The following is a 16,679-nucleotide window of genomic DNA, read 5'->3' as shown; positions in this document are numbered from 1 at the left end:
TAGCGGAAGCGAGGCAGTCAATGAATTTGGCTTCTGTCATGGAAAAAGATAACCATTAAAGGGTGTCAGTATCCATGATCAAAAGGAAACGACTTTCCTACCCACAACCAGACCGCGGTACAGCGCCCCGGGAGATCGAAACCGGGGCGACTGAACCCGGATTTAATAAAAAGGGGGCGTGGCCATACTAGGTAACTTAGACCAAAAAAGTGCTATAGGGAACAGGTGGGTGGTATAAGCCCACCTGAAACTATCAGGTCGCATATTGAATTACGACTTGGCACAGTGAACGCGAGCAAGGGCGGGATATCCCGTAATAGCAAGAGACAGCCAGCAGGTAGCATACAGGGGCCTAACCTGAACTCGGAGAATACTCTCGCGTATCTGACAACAATACTGCAGCGTGCAAAGACGGCGTTCGGTCCGAGGATCCCGGAAGAGAAAGGTTTAACTGGAGGCTGGATTTTTAAAAGGTCCCGCGAAACGCCCAGACCAATCATCCGTTGGGGATTATTCAACGCGCTAAACGCGGGAGAAACCTTAAAGGCGGGACGGATCTGCGTGATTGAACTAGCGCCGATCAACATGTTAGGGCTCATATGAACTGGATTTTGGGAAAAGCTAAAAACAAATCCCCAGCATCCGCCCATTCAGATCTGGGCATTGACAGTCAAACGTAGATGGAAACATAATACAATATATGAAAGTGTCTCACAAGCAAAATGGGACGAATTAACTGCGCTGAAGGGAAATCAGTACGGATAATGTTCGTGGGGCTACTGCAAGTATTAATCTATATGGCATATACATTTAGGAGACATCCAAATTCTAGCGACACAGTATGGAAGTTGGGCGGATTGGGTACCCCCACGATAAGGTAGTAGGCCTGAAAGCTGGCAATGGTTAGAGTCCGAGATGAAGCAGTTTCCGGGGGGGAAAAAAAGCTAAAAGCCCACGATGGACTGATTATAGATGGAGGGGGACCACAGACGAGACTGTAAACAGACAAGGGAGTCTCATAGGATCGCATTTTCCCAGGGACATAGCTCATTTAACCCATTCTGGGTTGCATTAAGAAAGAAGATCCAAAAGACTTCCCTCTTTTTCCTCAGCGCTGTTGTGTCCTTTCCCGGTACGGTGCATATTTTCTCTGAGGCTCAACCTCAGTCGACAGCCAGGAAACTGTTTGAGAAAGGTGGGGCCGGCCCCACTACCCCCCCACCCACCCCCGCCGGCTCTCCGTGGTTGGTTGCGCCCCGTTGCCTCATTATGATGCGGTGGGTTCGCCTCCTCACGGATTGGTCCCAGGGCTCCAAAGTGACCCGGAAGCAAAAGAATCGCTTCCGGGTCACTGGGGAGCAGAGGTCAGGCCGGTTAAAACCGGCTTGACCTAAAGGGGGCTTTAAAAAGCCGGGGAGTGTGGGAGTCGGCCTCTGTTACCCGCGCTCCACGGTCTGCCCCACCCAGCCTTCAAGAGGCTGTAATCTTTTTCTTTCTTTTCCCCTTTGCAGGTAATCGAAGGTCGGTGGCAGGAGCACCCCCCCCCTTTTTGTAAGCGAATCAGCATTTATCTCCAGACCCAGTGGGGACGCCCAGGTCTTTTCTTTTTCTATTTCATTGCAGGAAACCGCTGGAGGAAAGCTGGTCTTCTGAAGCGCTTGGGATTCCCAGCGCCCTTTCCTTTCCGTTTGGAAGAAGGCGTTGTTTTCGAGGAGCGCACACAGCACTCCTCTAAGTTATCAGGGGGAGCATCGGAGGCCGCTGCTCATGCCATAGCGGCCGGGAGAGCGTCTGAATTGCGGGCTAGGCTTGCGTGTAGAGGGGCGGTCACGAGCATTTTCTGAGTGCTCGCGTGTAGAGGGGGCAGCCACGAGCGATTTCTTCTGAGCGCTCGAAATTGTTATACCCGAGAACACAATACCGGTAGGGGGGCTCTCAGAGGTATATATATTTTAAGGCAAAAGCACGCAATCGTTTTGTTAAATATTGGGTTCAGAACAGGGGTATGTGTTTGGCAATTGAAGAGCCAAGCTGGTGTTAGAGGACAGTAGGCCGGTGCATCTGTCTTGAAAGCTATCAGGGGGGAGAACATTTGTACTGTGAGGAAGGCATATAGGGTGCAAGTTCTAAGAAGTGCATTACTGGAAGGTACTTGTATTTACCTACTGTTTTTTCTGGATTAATGCATGGGCATTTAACAGTGCTTTCTGTTTGCATAAAAAGGTGATTGCAGGCCAGTTACCCCTGAATGAAATCGTTTTTTATTAACGAAAGAAACGTTGTGCAGAGCGGTGATCAGTCATATAACTTTCAATTGTTATTATTACAGAATCCAAGTTGGAACAGAATCTTTGCAGTGGCGCGTCGGAGGTGACATGGGGTTTCGCTCATCAGAGGTCACAGACAGGCCTGCACTTCACTGCTTCTGGTGAGCCGCACGGGCTAGAGATTACTCGCCCTACACCCAGGTTAGCTGGTGTGGCGCGGCTCCAGTTGCGTGGTGCTTACGGCCGGTTTGGGTTCCTCCAACGTGCGCAGGTAAGGACCTGGACAGGTCCCATTTAGGTAACAGATAACATTGTGCTCGCGGTGTTATCGCCTATCAGTGCATACGTTACCTTGCACTTGTGTCACAGGAGCTATGGCTAGTAAACGTGGATCAAAGCATTCCCGCATGGAACATATGTTGGAATCAATGATGCGTAGAATGGCGACAATGGATAGGAGGTGGGGAAAGGTAGAGCAAATGGGGCAGAGCCTTTCAGAACTCAGACAAAGACAAGATGGGCAGAGTGGGCCAGCAGGCAGGCCCAAGCACACCATAGTACCCCCAAAACCCAGAGGGGAGTAGGACCCACTCCCCAGGCGGGCTAGGCCCAGGAAGGGGAAGAACCAAGAACTCATGCCTTTAGGGGATATGCCTTCGGGGGAGGGTCCCTCAGGAGTTCCAGTGATACCGGTAAACCCTACATCTATACCGGTGATCCCCGCAAGTGTCCCATTGGTCCCCGCTCCTACCCCACCCATGCCTACACCAAGCCCGGTGCCTCCCGCATCGATCCCGGTGGTCACCGCGACAATTCCTGTGTGCCCGCACCTACCCCCCCATCATGCCCGATGGTCCCCGCGGCAACTCCTGTGGTGCCCACACCCAGCCCAGGGACACCGGTTCAGAATCCGGTGGTCCCCACTCCCGCCTCAGCACCAACAGTTGTTAATCAGGTGCCACAGGAGCTAGTGGCGCTGATAGCGGCAGTTCTCCCTGGGCTAGGAAGGGGGGGAATGTTACCAACTTCAGTGGGAGCAAAGGAGGTAGGGGAGGACCCATTAGCAGAGGCACAGAGGATGGTGGCAAAGATTATTGCAGCCCCAGGAGGGGGGCCAGATACTTCTGTTCTACCCCAACCAGCGGTGCAGGCGAGCGGCAATGGAAAAGACAAGGTGACGGAGCCAGCTGGAGTTGGGCAATAGGTAAGGAAGTGGCATTGCCACTGCTGGGCACGGGGGAACTGCCCTCTAGAAGGGAACATTTGGCCAGACATGTAACACGCGAAGTAAAGGAGTTCATATGGTCAGGTGCTTACATCAATATGTTCTCCTTACTTGTCGATGAAAGAGGAATGGAGTATGCCAAGAAGCAGCAAGACTGGATGCTTCCTAGTGAATGGCGTGTTGAAATGATGAGATTCAGGGTGGAAGAGACTTTGAGCAACTGGATTAGGGCTTTCTCTGTATTTATGGCTATAATAGTTGTGCGTTCGCCTAATTTGCAAGCAGAAATGGCTTGTTACCAGAGCAGGGTTACTATGACTCATGATAAATATGGGGGCGTAGGGTGGAAGGAATATGACATGAATTTCAGGAAGGCTAAGGAATTTAACCGATCACTTACCTGGGACCGTGTTGACTCAATCTTGTGGTTTGATCAGTTTGGCCCAGGACAGCCGGGCAATGCAGTGCAGAACGGGAACAAGGGTCACACTTCCCAGGCGCCTCAGCCCTTTCAGCCACCACAAACCGCGGGCGCAACCCCCAGTCCAGGGAGCGGTAGGAGTCGGAAGGGGACATGCTGGGATTTTAATAGACGGACATGCACCAGGGCACAAGGCACTTGTAAATTCAGGCACGCATGCTCCATATGTAATCACCCTTCTCACCCAGAATCAAAATGCCTTAAAAAATCAGGAAATAGGGGAAGGAGGAAACAGAAGTAAGGAGAAGACACTAATGGTAACACATTCACCCATTGATGTTATGGCTATGAATCCTTGGTTAAACAGGTACCCAGACCATGCCACGGCTAGGATTTTACAAGAAGGGTTTTTGTATGGCTTTAGGATTCCGGCGGTTGACTACACAGGGTCACCAGAGTGTAAATATCAGCTATCTGTAAGGGCCAATCCAGGAGTAGCAGCGGCAAAAATTGCAAAAGAACTACGCCTGGGCAGAATAGCGGGTCCTTTTGATCAGATCCCTGTCCACAATTTTGTCTGCTCGCCCCTAGGGGTGGTCCCGAAGAAAGAGGAAGGGGAGTTCAGGCTGATTCATAATATGTCAGCCCCTAGAGGCAATTCATTAAATGACGCCATCAACGAAGAAATCTGTAGCGTGAAATATGCCTCTTTTGACCAGGCAGTAGATATGCTAAGGGTTCTGGGACCCGGGCCTTGCTAGCCAAATCAGACATTGAGTCTGCCTTCCGGCTGCTGCCTGTACATCCTCTAGATCACCACCTTCTAGGTTTTTCATTCCAGGGCAAATTCTACATGGATATGTGCATGCCCATGGGTTGTTCTGAATCCTGCGCTTACTTTGAAAAATTCAGTTAATTTCTGGAATGGGTTTTGAGACAGGCAACAGGGCACCAATACGTCATGCATTATCTGGATGACTTTCTTTTTCTGGGGTCTGCGGTCTCCCGGGAATGTGCTTGGGCATTGCAGGAATTTTGCGTGCTCATGCGTGCTTTCAGGGTTCCTCTAGCGCCGGGGGAAGACGGTGGGGCCAGCAACCACAATAGAATTTTTAGGCATTGAGTTGGACTCTGTATAGGGGTGTTTCCAGTTACCTAAGGAAAAATTGTGAAATTTAGAGCAGCACTCCAGCAATGTTTGGCAAAAGATAAGGTAACCTTACATCAGCTACAACAGACAGTTGGTCAATTGAACTTTGCACTAAGGGTAATACCTATGGCACAACCGTTCTCCCGCTCCATCTCTCATGCCATGACGGGCCTCCAAGAAAAACACCATCACACAAGACTGTCGTCTGAGGTTCGCCAGGACATGCAGATTTGGATCGCATTTCTGGAGGGTAGTGCAGCCCGGTCCCCCACAACTTCAGCGGAGTTGGGTTTATGGACCGATGCTGCTGGCAGTGTGGGATTTGGTGCCATACTCGGGAACGAATGGATGGCACAGCATTGGCCGGCTTGGTGGGTGGAGAGTGGTGTGACAGCCAATATAGGTTTTCTTGAGCTCTTTCCCATCTGGGTTGCACTGACTGTTTGGCCTCATCATTTACGCAATCAATCTGTGATTTTCTGGTCAGACAACATGAAAGTGGTTGAATGCATCAACCAGCAGGCTGCACAGTGTAAAATGATCCTCCGCCTGTTGAAAGAGATAGAGTTGTTGTGTATGAAGTTGAACATACAGTTTAAGGCTAAACATGTCCCAGGGGTGTTGAATAATCCTGCTGACGCACTCTCTCGCTTCAAGATGCAGGTGTTCAGGGAACATCTACCCATCTACCCTCTGCGGAGGCAATACCAACATTCTTCCCGGAAGTACTCTGGCAGATTGGGGCCCCCAGCTACAGAACCTCGTGACAGCTAGCCTAGCGCCCAGGACCAGGAAGGCTTATTAAGGGGCATTTTGGTCTTACTGCGCTTTTCTGGGGCAGGATTGGAGCAAAGCTGGCATAAGTCAGGGGCATTCCTCCGCTATTTGGACACTTTGAATAAGGAAGGGCGATCTGCGTCTACAGCCAAGCGACATGTGGCAGCAGTTTCTTTCTTCGCACAAATCAAGGACACCAGGGACCCCACTAATAGCTTCATTGTGAGGAAGGCACTGAAGGGGTGGCGGCGCCTCCAGGGGCCCGCCCCAGACACAAGAAGCCTGATTGGCTTAGAGAGACTGACATCACTGGTAGCAGCCCTGGGTGGCATTTGTAGTTCAACAGGAGAGGCATTGCTATTCAGAGCTGCCTTCTCACAGGCGTTTTATGGAGCCTTCAGGGAAGGGGAATTGGTGGCGCACAATAAGCAGGATGTGTGAGGGGGGCTCCAGCTCGAGCATGCGAGGATACAGGGCGACACTTTGCTGATAACCATTAAGAAATCCAAAACTGATCAGGAAGCCTGTGGTGAAAGGATAGTACTTCACCGCGCACGGGATAATCCATGCTGCGCAGTGATACACCTAGAGCCTTCGTCCGACAGAGAAATGGCGCAATGGAGGGGGCATTATTAATGCATGCTGACAGTACCCCTCTCACCAGGTTCTAGTTTAAAAGGGTATTGGCCATGACGATAGACAGGACAGGTTTGGATCCAAAGGACTTTGGGACTCATTCATTCAGAATAGGGGCTGCCACAGAAGCAACAGCTAGAGGGTTGCTCAGCAACAGTGTGAAGAGAATTGGGAGATGGTCTTCCCATTGTTACAAGCGCTATGTGCGGCTACACATGTTGTGAGGGTGGCAATGCATTCTGATACAGAAAAGGGGGTGGTGATGAACAGAGTGTCTGAATTAAGCAGACCACTCTTACCCAGTCCAAAGATCAGGGCTTGATCCATCACCGTTATTTATCTCACTGCCCCATCCCAGCTCAGAACCTGGCTATATGCAAATTAGTCTGTCCCTGGCCCAGTGCATCATGGGAACAGGGCAGACCAAACTACCAAGCCAATTCTTCACCAGAAAGGAGACAAGCTACCGGGGACCGGTTTCTGGCATTTCAGCCTCTTCGGCCCGGCTTGCTTGAATCCTGATGGAGCAGTGAGAAAGGGACTCATGTCTGAGTATACCCTGCCACACCTATAGTGGCCAAAAACGATACAGAAAAGGGGGTGGTGATGAACAGAGTGTCTGAATTAAGCAGACCACTCTTACCCAGTCCAAAGATCAGGGCTTGATCCATCACCGTTATTTATCTCACTGCCCCATCCCGGCTCAGAACCTGGCTATATGCAAATTAGTCTGTCCCTGGCCCAGTGCATCATGGGAACAGGGCAGACCAAACTACCAAGCCAATTCTTCACCAGAAAGGAGACAAGCTACCGGGGACCGGTTCCCATGGCTTGTTTCCTTTCCAGTAAAGAATTGGCTTGGTAGTTTGGTCTGCCCTGTTCCCATGATGCACTGGGCCAGGGACAGACTAATTTGCATATAGCCAGGTTCTGAACTGGGATGGTGCAGTGAGCTAAAAAACGGTGATGGATCAAGCCCTGATCTGTTGACTGGGTAGGAGTGTTCTGATTAACTCAGATACTCTGTCCATCACCACCCCCTTTTGAAATTATTTTGGCCACCATAAGTGTGGAAGGGTATGCTCAGATGTGAGTCCCTTGCTCACTGCACCATCAGGATTCAAGCAAGCCGGGCCGAAGACGGCTGTAATGCCAGAAACCGGTCCCCGGAAGCTTGTTTCCTTTCCAGTAAAGAATTGGCTTGGTAGTTTGGTCTGCCCTGTTCCCATGATGCACTGGGCCAGGGACAGACTAATTTGCATATAGCCAGGTTCTGAACTGGGATGGTGCAGTGAGCTAAAAAACGGTGATGGATCAAGCCCTGATCTGTTGACTGGGTAGGAGTGTTCTGATTAACTCAGATACTCTGTCCATCACCACCCCCTTTTGAAATTATTTTGGCCACCATAAGTGTGGAAGGGTATGCTCAGATGTGAGTCCCTTGCTCACTGCACCATCAGGATTCAAGCAAGCCGGGCCGAAGACGGCTGTAATGCCAGAAACCGGTCCCCGGAAGCTTGTTTCCTTTCCAGTAAAGAATTGGCTTGGTAGTTTGGTCTGCCCTGTTCCCATGATGCACTGGGCCAGGGACAGACTAATTTGCATATAGCCAGGTTCTGAACTGGGATGGTGCAGTGAGCTAAAAAACGGTGATGGATCAAGCCCTGATCTGTTGACTGGGTAGGAGTGTTCTGATTAACTCAGATACTCTGTCCATCACCACCCCCTTTTGAAATTATTTTGGCCACCATAAGTGTGGAAGGGTATGCTCAGATGTGAGTCCCTTGCTCACTGCACCATCAGGATTCAAGCAAGCCGGGCCGAAGACGGCTGTAATGCCAGAAACCGGTCCCCGGAAGCTTGTTTCCTTTCCAGTAAAGAATTGGCTTGGTAGTTTGGTCTGCCCTGTTCCCATGATGCACTGGGCCAGGGACAGACTAATTTGCATATAGCCAGGTTCTGAACTGGGATGGTGCAGTGAGCTAAAAAACGGTGATGGATCAAGCCCTGATCTGTTGACTGGGTAGGAGTGTTCTGATTAACTCAGATACTCTGTCCATCACCACCCCCTTTTGAAATTATTTTGGCCACCATAAGTGTGGAAGGGTATGCTCAGATGTGAGTCCCTTGCTCACTGCACCATCAGGATTCAAGCAAGCCGGGCCGAAGACGGCTGTAATGCCAGAAACCGGTCCCCGGAAGCTTGTTTCCTTTCCAGTAAAGAATTGGCTTGGTAGTTTGGTCTGCCCTGTTCCCATGATGCACTGGGCCAGGGACAGACTAATTTGCATATAGCCAGGTTCTGAACTGGGATGGTGCAGTGAGCTAAAAAACGGTGATGGATCAAGCCCTGATCTGTTGACTGGGTAGGAGTGTTCTGATTAACTCAGATACTCTGTCCATCACCACCCCCTTTTGAAATTATTTTGGCCACCATAAGTGTGGAAGGGTATGCTCAGATGTGAGTCCCTTGCTCACTGCACCATCAGGATTCAAGCAAGCCGGGCCGAAGACGGCTGTAATGCCAGAAACAGGTCCCCGGAAGCTTGTTTCCTTTCCAGTAAAGAATTGGCTTGGTAGTTTGGTCTGCCCTGTTCCCATGATGCACTGGGCCAGGGACAGACTAATTTGCATATAGCCAGGTTCTGAACTGGGATGGTGCAGTGAGCTAAAAAACGGTGATGGATCAAGCCCTGATCTGTTGACTGGGTAGGAGTGTTCTGATTAACTCAGATACTCTGTCCATCACCACCCCCTTTTGAAATTATTTTGGCCACCATAAGTGTGGAAGGGTATGCTCAGATGTGAGTCCCTTGCTCACTGCACCATCAGGATTCAAGCAAGCCGGGCCGAAGACGGCTGTAATGCCAGAAACCGGTCCCCGGAAGCTTGTTTCCTTTCCAGTAAAGAATTGGCTTGGTAGTTTGGTCTGCCCTGTTCCCATGATGCACTGGGCCAGGGACAGACTAATTTGCATATAGCCAGTGTTAGAACCGGGGGTCTCTGGTTGGCAAAGGTAAGTACCTTGGCCCAAGTAGGGACCCCTAGCTCCGGTCAGGGCAACGGAATAACCCTCTGAGATAACCCCTGCTCACCCTCTAGGTAGCATGGCGCGAGCAGTCTAGGCTAAACTCGGAGACAATGTGGATAACATTTGCACTTAACACAACTGCAATTCCCAATCCACCACAAACTGAGACCACACAGGTAAGTATATATAAAATATAACTTTATCTAGTTTCAGCATGTAAATGAAGCAGTTGCATGATAATCACTTCTTTAGAACGCATAGCATTTCTAACGTCAAGGTTGCACGTTAAACCCTTCACTTAGAACAAGGTTGCACTTAATTCTTAATTGGTCTTTCTTAATTTCAGGAAGTTCTCAACACCAATGTCTCTAGTCTCTTCAAGTCAGCACAAAGATATGCCAACGATTTTGTGATCAAAAACGCTCTAAAAAATGATGAGCAAACAATGCCAATGTAAAACAACTATCCCCCAAGGGTCCCCTGGCTTCAGGGACCACAAGCGCTTCTTGCGCGGCTCACCCGGTATCCTGGGCGAGGGGGGACTTCTTTCCCCGTGCTTGCGGTGACGCGGGTCCCCCAGGGGCACCTCGCGGGTGCAGGCTCAGTGTTGCTCCCGCCCGGCCGGTCTCAGGACGCTCTCCGCCCGCTCTGGATCCTTCAAAGAGCAGCGGGGAGCAGAGACGGCAGGCCAGGGGCTGGAGCACTTGCGGAGATCCCTCGGCGAGGTCAGGTCACTTCTTCCCGGGCCCGGCGGTGATCTCGCTGATTCCTCGGCTTCCTCGCGAAGGCAGCCAATCCCCTCGCGGCTCCTCAGGCGAGCCTCCACAGCACCCGGGAGTCAGCCAATGGCAGTGCGGCTCCCGGGACAGTAAACAATGACGCTCCGCGACTCCGGCCAATCACGGCCCACTACTGCTGATGACGCTGCGCCGCACGGGCCAATCCCGTCGCGGCGTTAGTGAGGGGGCTCGGCTCCCTCCACCAATGGGAGCGCGGCGGCTTCGTTCTTCGCCGCGGCAGCGCCTGGACCTCTAGGCAAGTTACGGGGGGGGGTTCCTGGCTCCGGGCCGCGGTGGTGATTTGGCGGCAAAGGGTTTTCAAGGGCGCTGGTCCCGATGAGACCCCCCTCTCGACCTCTCCACCACGTTGGAGCGGATTTCACGAGGGGAGGCGCCACAAGCCTCCAACCCTCATAGGAAATGTGCCGATGAGCACACCGATCCCTTCCTCACGCTCCGCAGTCGAGTACACCACGCCCCCGGTCCACAACAGCACGATCTTGCAGCTGTTTTCTGGCAAAGCTTTAGGAACCTTTAGCCCTGGGTTCCCAGCAGGAGGCCAGCTCTTCTCAGGCCCTTGGAGATTCAGTAAAGACACAGCACACAGCAAAGTCTTGGTAGGTTCAAGCAGGCAGGGTCACAGCACGCAGCAAAGTCCCTTTCCCCTCTTCAGCTTTCAGTGGCCACAGCAGAACAGGTCAGCCCTTAGAGCACACAGCCGGGCAATCTTCCTTTAGTTCTCTCGCCGTCTTCCTTCCAGCAGAGGGTCCGTCTTGGTTGTAGAATTTCAGAATCTAACTTTCTGCAGACAGGGGTCCTTTCCTTATACCCCCAATGTCTTTGAAGTTCTTGGTGCATGGAGGCCCTGGGTCCAGTCTAAACCAGTTCTGGGGGTTGCGGAGCACTGAGGTGTCTCTGGCTTTCTTCTTCCTGTCAGCTTCAGGGCCAGTGGGGTCAGTTGACCACCAGGAGAGAGCGAATGTGGGGGAGGTAGGCAGGCACAGCCCAGCACTTATCTGGCATTCCTTCCTCCCTCCTCCCAAGCAGGCAGATGTGCCCTTTCATCCCCGGGATGGCTCCGACCCTCTCCTCGGGGGCTCTGCAGCCCCTTCCTGTCACATCCAGACCAGGCAGACATTCCACAAACCCAGGCACACAGAAAAAGGTTTAGACAAGAGAACAGCCACTTTCTAAAAGTGCTATTCTCCAACACAGGATTTAAAAACACCCTTCACTAAAAGATGTGTCATTAAATTCTGAGTCCAGGGGTATCTTTCACTTATGTCCCATCTTGTTCCTATGGGGAGATAGGCTGGTATCACATGGGCCCAGCCCCCCTCCATGTTACGCTATGGAGCAAGATAGCCTTACAGCAGTGAGCACACAAAATGGCTGTAGCCCACTACCAGAGCATAGTACCTGCACTAGCACATGCTCTACCTTATCCATACACTGCACCCTGCCCAGGGGGGTACCTTGAGCCTTCCATAGGGGTGACTGATGTGCACAGACAGGGAAGGATTGGGCCTAGCCAGTGGGGACACTGGCCAGGCTGACATGGCAGTCACTGACTGCACACAGGCCCTGCGCTGGCAGGCCTGAGTCACCATTTTAAAGCTACTCATGTGGGTGGCGCAATCTGCGCTGCAGGCCCACTAGCAGCATTTGTCATCACCAGCCCTGGCACACACAGTGCCCTCTACTAGGGACTTCGTGGTGATACAAATATGCCAATTAGGTATACTCAATCAATAGCACAATTTACAGAAGGAGCACTTACACTCTGACACTGATCAGCAGTGGCAGAGTGTCCAAAACATCTAAACCAGCAAAAACGAAATCCAGCACAGCATCAAAACACATGAGTCAGAGGCAAAAAGATGGGGGAAGAACCACGCCAAAAGGTGTCAGGTCTAACACGTGTCCCCTCCAGCTGAAAGTGGGGAGAAATACCCAACCTCTTGGGAGTCCTCATCACTAAGGCGGAAGAATCTGGACAGACCGTCAGCGTTGGCGTGTTCTGTACCAGGGCGGTGCTCCACCGTAAAGTCCATCCCCTGTAGGGAAATGGACCACCTCAACAATTTTGGATTCTCACCCCTCATCTGCATTAACCATCTGAGGGGCCTGTGGTCGGTCTGAACACGGAAGTGAGTCCCAAACAGGTAGGGCCTCAGTTTCTTCAGAGCCCAGACCACAGCGAAAGCTTCTCTTTCAATGGCACTCCATTTCTGTTCCCTGGGGATTAGCCTCCGGCTAATGAAAGCCACAGGTTGGTCTCCTCCCTCATCATTGATCTGTGAGAGCACGGCTCCCACGCCTTGCTCTGAAGCGTCAGTTTGCACAATGAACTCACTTGAAAAGTCAGGTGCCTTAAGCACCGGTGCTGTGCACATGGCAGTTTTGAGGGTGTCAAAAGCAGTTTGACAGGCCTCAGTCCAATTCACTTTCCTGGGCTGATTCCTAGATGTCAGCTCTGTCAAAGGGGCCACAATGGTGCCATAGCCTTTGACAAACCGTCTGTAATACCCGGTGAGACCTAGAAAGGCTCTCACCTCAGTCTGGGTCTTGGGGGGTTCCCAAGCCAGAATGGTATCAATCTTCGCCTGTAGGGGCGCCACCTTGCCGCCCCCCACCTGGTGTCCCAAGTACACCACAGATCCCTGCCCTATCTGGCATTTACTGGCCTTGATAGTGAGGCCTGCCTTCTGCAGAGCCTTCAACACTTCAGTGAGGTGTTGCAGGTGTTCCTCCCAAGTGGAGCTGAACACCGCAATGTCATCCAGGTAGGCTGCGCTGAATTGCTCCAGCCCTGCCAGTACCTGGTTGACCAATCTCTGAAATGTGGCGGGGGCATTTTTCAACCCAAAGGGCATGACACGAAACTGGAAGTGTCCTTCTGGCGTTGAAAATGCTGACCTCTCCTTTGCCCCGTCAGTTAAGGCAATCTGCCAGTACCCTGAAGTCAAATCAAAAGTACTCAGGTACTGGGCAGCTCCCAACCGATCCACCAGCTCATCAGCTCTGGGGATGGGGTGCGCGTCAGTCTTCGTGACCGCATTGAGCCCACGGTAGTCCACGCAGAACCGAAGTTCTGGGGGGCCACCGGGGGTAGCAGCTTTCTTAGGCACTAAGACCACTGGGCTAGCCCAGGGGCTGCTGGAGGGCTCAATAACCCCAAGCGCCAACATCTTGGAAACTTCTTCCTTGATGCTAGCTCTGACCTTGTCAGCTACCCTGTAAAACTTCTGTTTCACAGGCATGCTGTCTCCAGTGTCCACGTCGTGGACGCACCACTTGGTGACACCTGGGGTCAGGGAGAACAGTGGGGCGAACTGACCCAAGACTTGGCGACAGTCCTCCTGCTGTTCTGGGGTCAGGGTGGGGGAGAGGACCACACCATCCACTGACCCATCTTGCTCCTTGACTGCCAGGAGGTCAGGGAGAGGATCACTATCCTCCTCCCCTCCAACATCTGTAGCCATGAGCATAGTCACTTCAGTTCTTTCAAAGTGGGGTTTGAGGCGGTTCACATGTAGCACTCTCAGGGGCTGCCTGGGAGTCTTCAGGTTAACCAAATAGGTAACCTCGCTCTTGCGCTCTACCACCTCATATGGGCCAGACCACTTGTCACGGAGCGCACAAGGCTCCACTGGCGCCATCACCCACACCTTCTGTCCAGGTTGGAACTCAACCAGAGAAGTATTCTGGTCATACCACCTCTTCATTTCCTCCTGGCTAGCCTCCAGGTTCTCTTGAGCGAGCTTCCTGAAGCGCTTAGTCTGGTTGCGAATGGCCAGCACATAGCTGAACACATCCTGAGGGGTTTTCCCACGGGATTTCTCCCACCCCTCCTTCACCAGAGCCAGAGGCCCTCTGACAGGGTGGCCATACAGCAACTCAAAGGGACTGAACCCTAATGATTTCTGAGGCACCTCCCTGTAGGCAAACAACAGGCATGGCAACAAGACATCCCATTTCCGCCTCATGGGCTCCTCCAGGCCCATGATCATGCCCTTCAATGTGCGGTTGAATCTCTCAACCAAACCATTTCCTTGAGGGTGGTAAGGAGTGGTGAATTTGTATGTCACCCCACACTCAATCCACAGGGACTTCATATATTTAGAAATGAAGTTTGTCCCGCGGTCCGAAACGACCTCCTTCGGAAATCCCACCCGGGAAAAGATCCCCATCAGGGCACGGCCCACCACTGGGGCGGTGACTGTCCTGAGCGGAAGGGCTTCCGGGTACCGAGTGGCATGGTCCACCAAGACCAGGATAAACCTGTTGCCTAGGGCTGTCTTGGGATCCAGGGGCCCCACGATGTCAATGCCCACCCGCTCAAAAGGGGTGCTCACCACGGGAAAGGGTTGGAGGGGTGCCACGCGCTTCCCTCCACTCTTGCCACTGGCCTGACAAGTCTGACAAGACTTACAAAAGGCAGAGACGTGCGTCTTCATCTGGGGCCAGTAGAAATGGGTGACAAGCCTGTGATAGGTCTTGTCTTGCCCCAGATGTCCTGCGAGAGGCACGTCATGAGCCAGACCCAGTAGGAAGTTCCTGAAGCGCTCCGGTACCACCAGCACACGGGCTGCGCCGGGCTCAGCGAACTTAGGCTCACTATAAAATAAGTCATCCTCCCAATAGATCAAATGCTCCTTGGACCCCAGGCCTGCGGCCTGGTCAGCAGCCTGCTGCCGCACACCAATGAGAGAAGGGCACTCCTTCTGAGCCTGGCAGAATTCCTCCCTGGAGGGACCACCTTCCTGCTGCCACTGGGACAGCTCAGGCAATTCCCCTAGTTCGGCCACCTGCTCCCCCGTATGTTCCAGGGCATCCCCCTCTGGGTCTGCCTCCTCCTGGACCGTGGGAACAGTGGGGGCCGGTTTCCCGCGCCCTCTACCCCTTCCTCTCTTGGCAGGTCCCTGGGCCATTTTTCCAGGCTCCAGCTCTGTTAGACCGCCCTCTCTTGCTGTCATTGCACGGGTGGACACACAGATCCACGCAGGCAAACCCAACATCTCCAAGTGAGTCCGGCGCTCCACCTCTTTCCATGGGGAGCTCTCCAGGTCATTACCTAATAGACAATCTACAGGCAAGGCATCACTTACTACAATCTCCAAAATACCGGAGACTCCTCCCCATTCAAATGGAACTTTCGCCAGCCTGCAGTAGCGCACTGAACTGTCAGCTGCCACCACAGGCCGGAGTACCTGGGGAACAATTTGCTCTTCAGACACCCACTGACACCTAACAGATGTCACGCTGGCCCCTGTGTCTCTCAGAGCTTCCACCACCTGTCCATTGATGGTCACCTTCTGCCCGTATTTCTTAGTGTTTTGGGGCAGCAAGGTTTCCTGGGCCATCTCTCGGTCTCCTAAAGAGACAAGGGTCATCACTGCTAACCCTTCCTCCCCACTAGAGATCAAATCCCCTCCCAAAGCTACACTGGCCAATGCCGGTGCTGGAGCACCAGAGGGTGCTGGAGGTTTCTTTGGACATTTGGGGGCAATGTGCCCCACCTGCCCACATGTAAAGCAGGTAGGCGGGGGCCTGTTGTCCTGCTTGCCCTTACGGGGCCAGGACTTCTTAGACTTGGGGGGTTGAGACACCTTCTCCTGGGAACCAGTTTGGGGCCCTTTAGAAGACTCCTTTTGATTACCCGTGTCCCCCCCACTCTTCTGCGGAGGACCCTGTCCACCCTTGGCTGGGGTACTTACCACCCCCTTGTGGACCCTGGTGCTAGTCCACCGGTCCGCCTCTTTAGCAAGCTCACTGGGATCAGTTAACTTACTATCCAAAAGATGCTGGCGCAGCTCTGGGACACACAAACTACTTAAGTGCTCCCTACTAATCAAGTGACACAACCCCACATAATCAGTAACTTTGCTGCCCTTCATCCAACCTTCCAGTGCACGCGTGTACATACTCACACACTCCACCCAAGTACTTGAATCAAGCTTCTTGAAGTTCCTAAACTTCTGGCGGTACTGTTCAGCAGTGAGCCCATACCTGAGGCACAAAGCCTCCTTCATGGCGGAGTAGGACAAAGCATCCTCTGCTTCTAAGGGTGCCAAAACATCCCTCCCAGAGGCCTCAAAATGCTTCCACAATCCTGCTCCCCAATTCTTCTCAGGCACCTCATTCATCTTTAAGGCAAGTTCATACGCTCTGAACCACGCATAAATATCATCACCCCTCTGATAATTCTGTACCAGATCCTTTGGTATGTATACCTTACCCGCCTGTACTGGTTGTGCGCTGCCACCATTAGAACTGGGCACCCTCTCTTTATATTTGATGGCCAATTCCTTCATGCCCCTCTCATGAGCCAAGTCGAGCTTCTTCTCCTCCAAAGCGAGAGCATCCCTTCTCTCCTGCGCCGCTCTCTCC

This window comes from Lissotriton helveticus, chromosome 9, assembly GCF_964261635.1.
Source record: "Lissotriton helveticus chromosome 9, aLisHel1.1, whole genome shotgun sequence".
In the NCBI taxonomy this organism is placed as follows: Eukaryota; Metazoa; Chordata; class Amphibia; order Caudata; family Salamandridae; genus Lissotriton; species Lissotriton helveticus.
Note: the sequence above shows the minus strand (reverse complement) of the source record.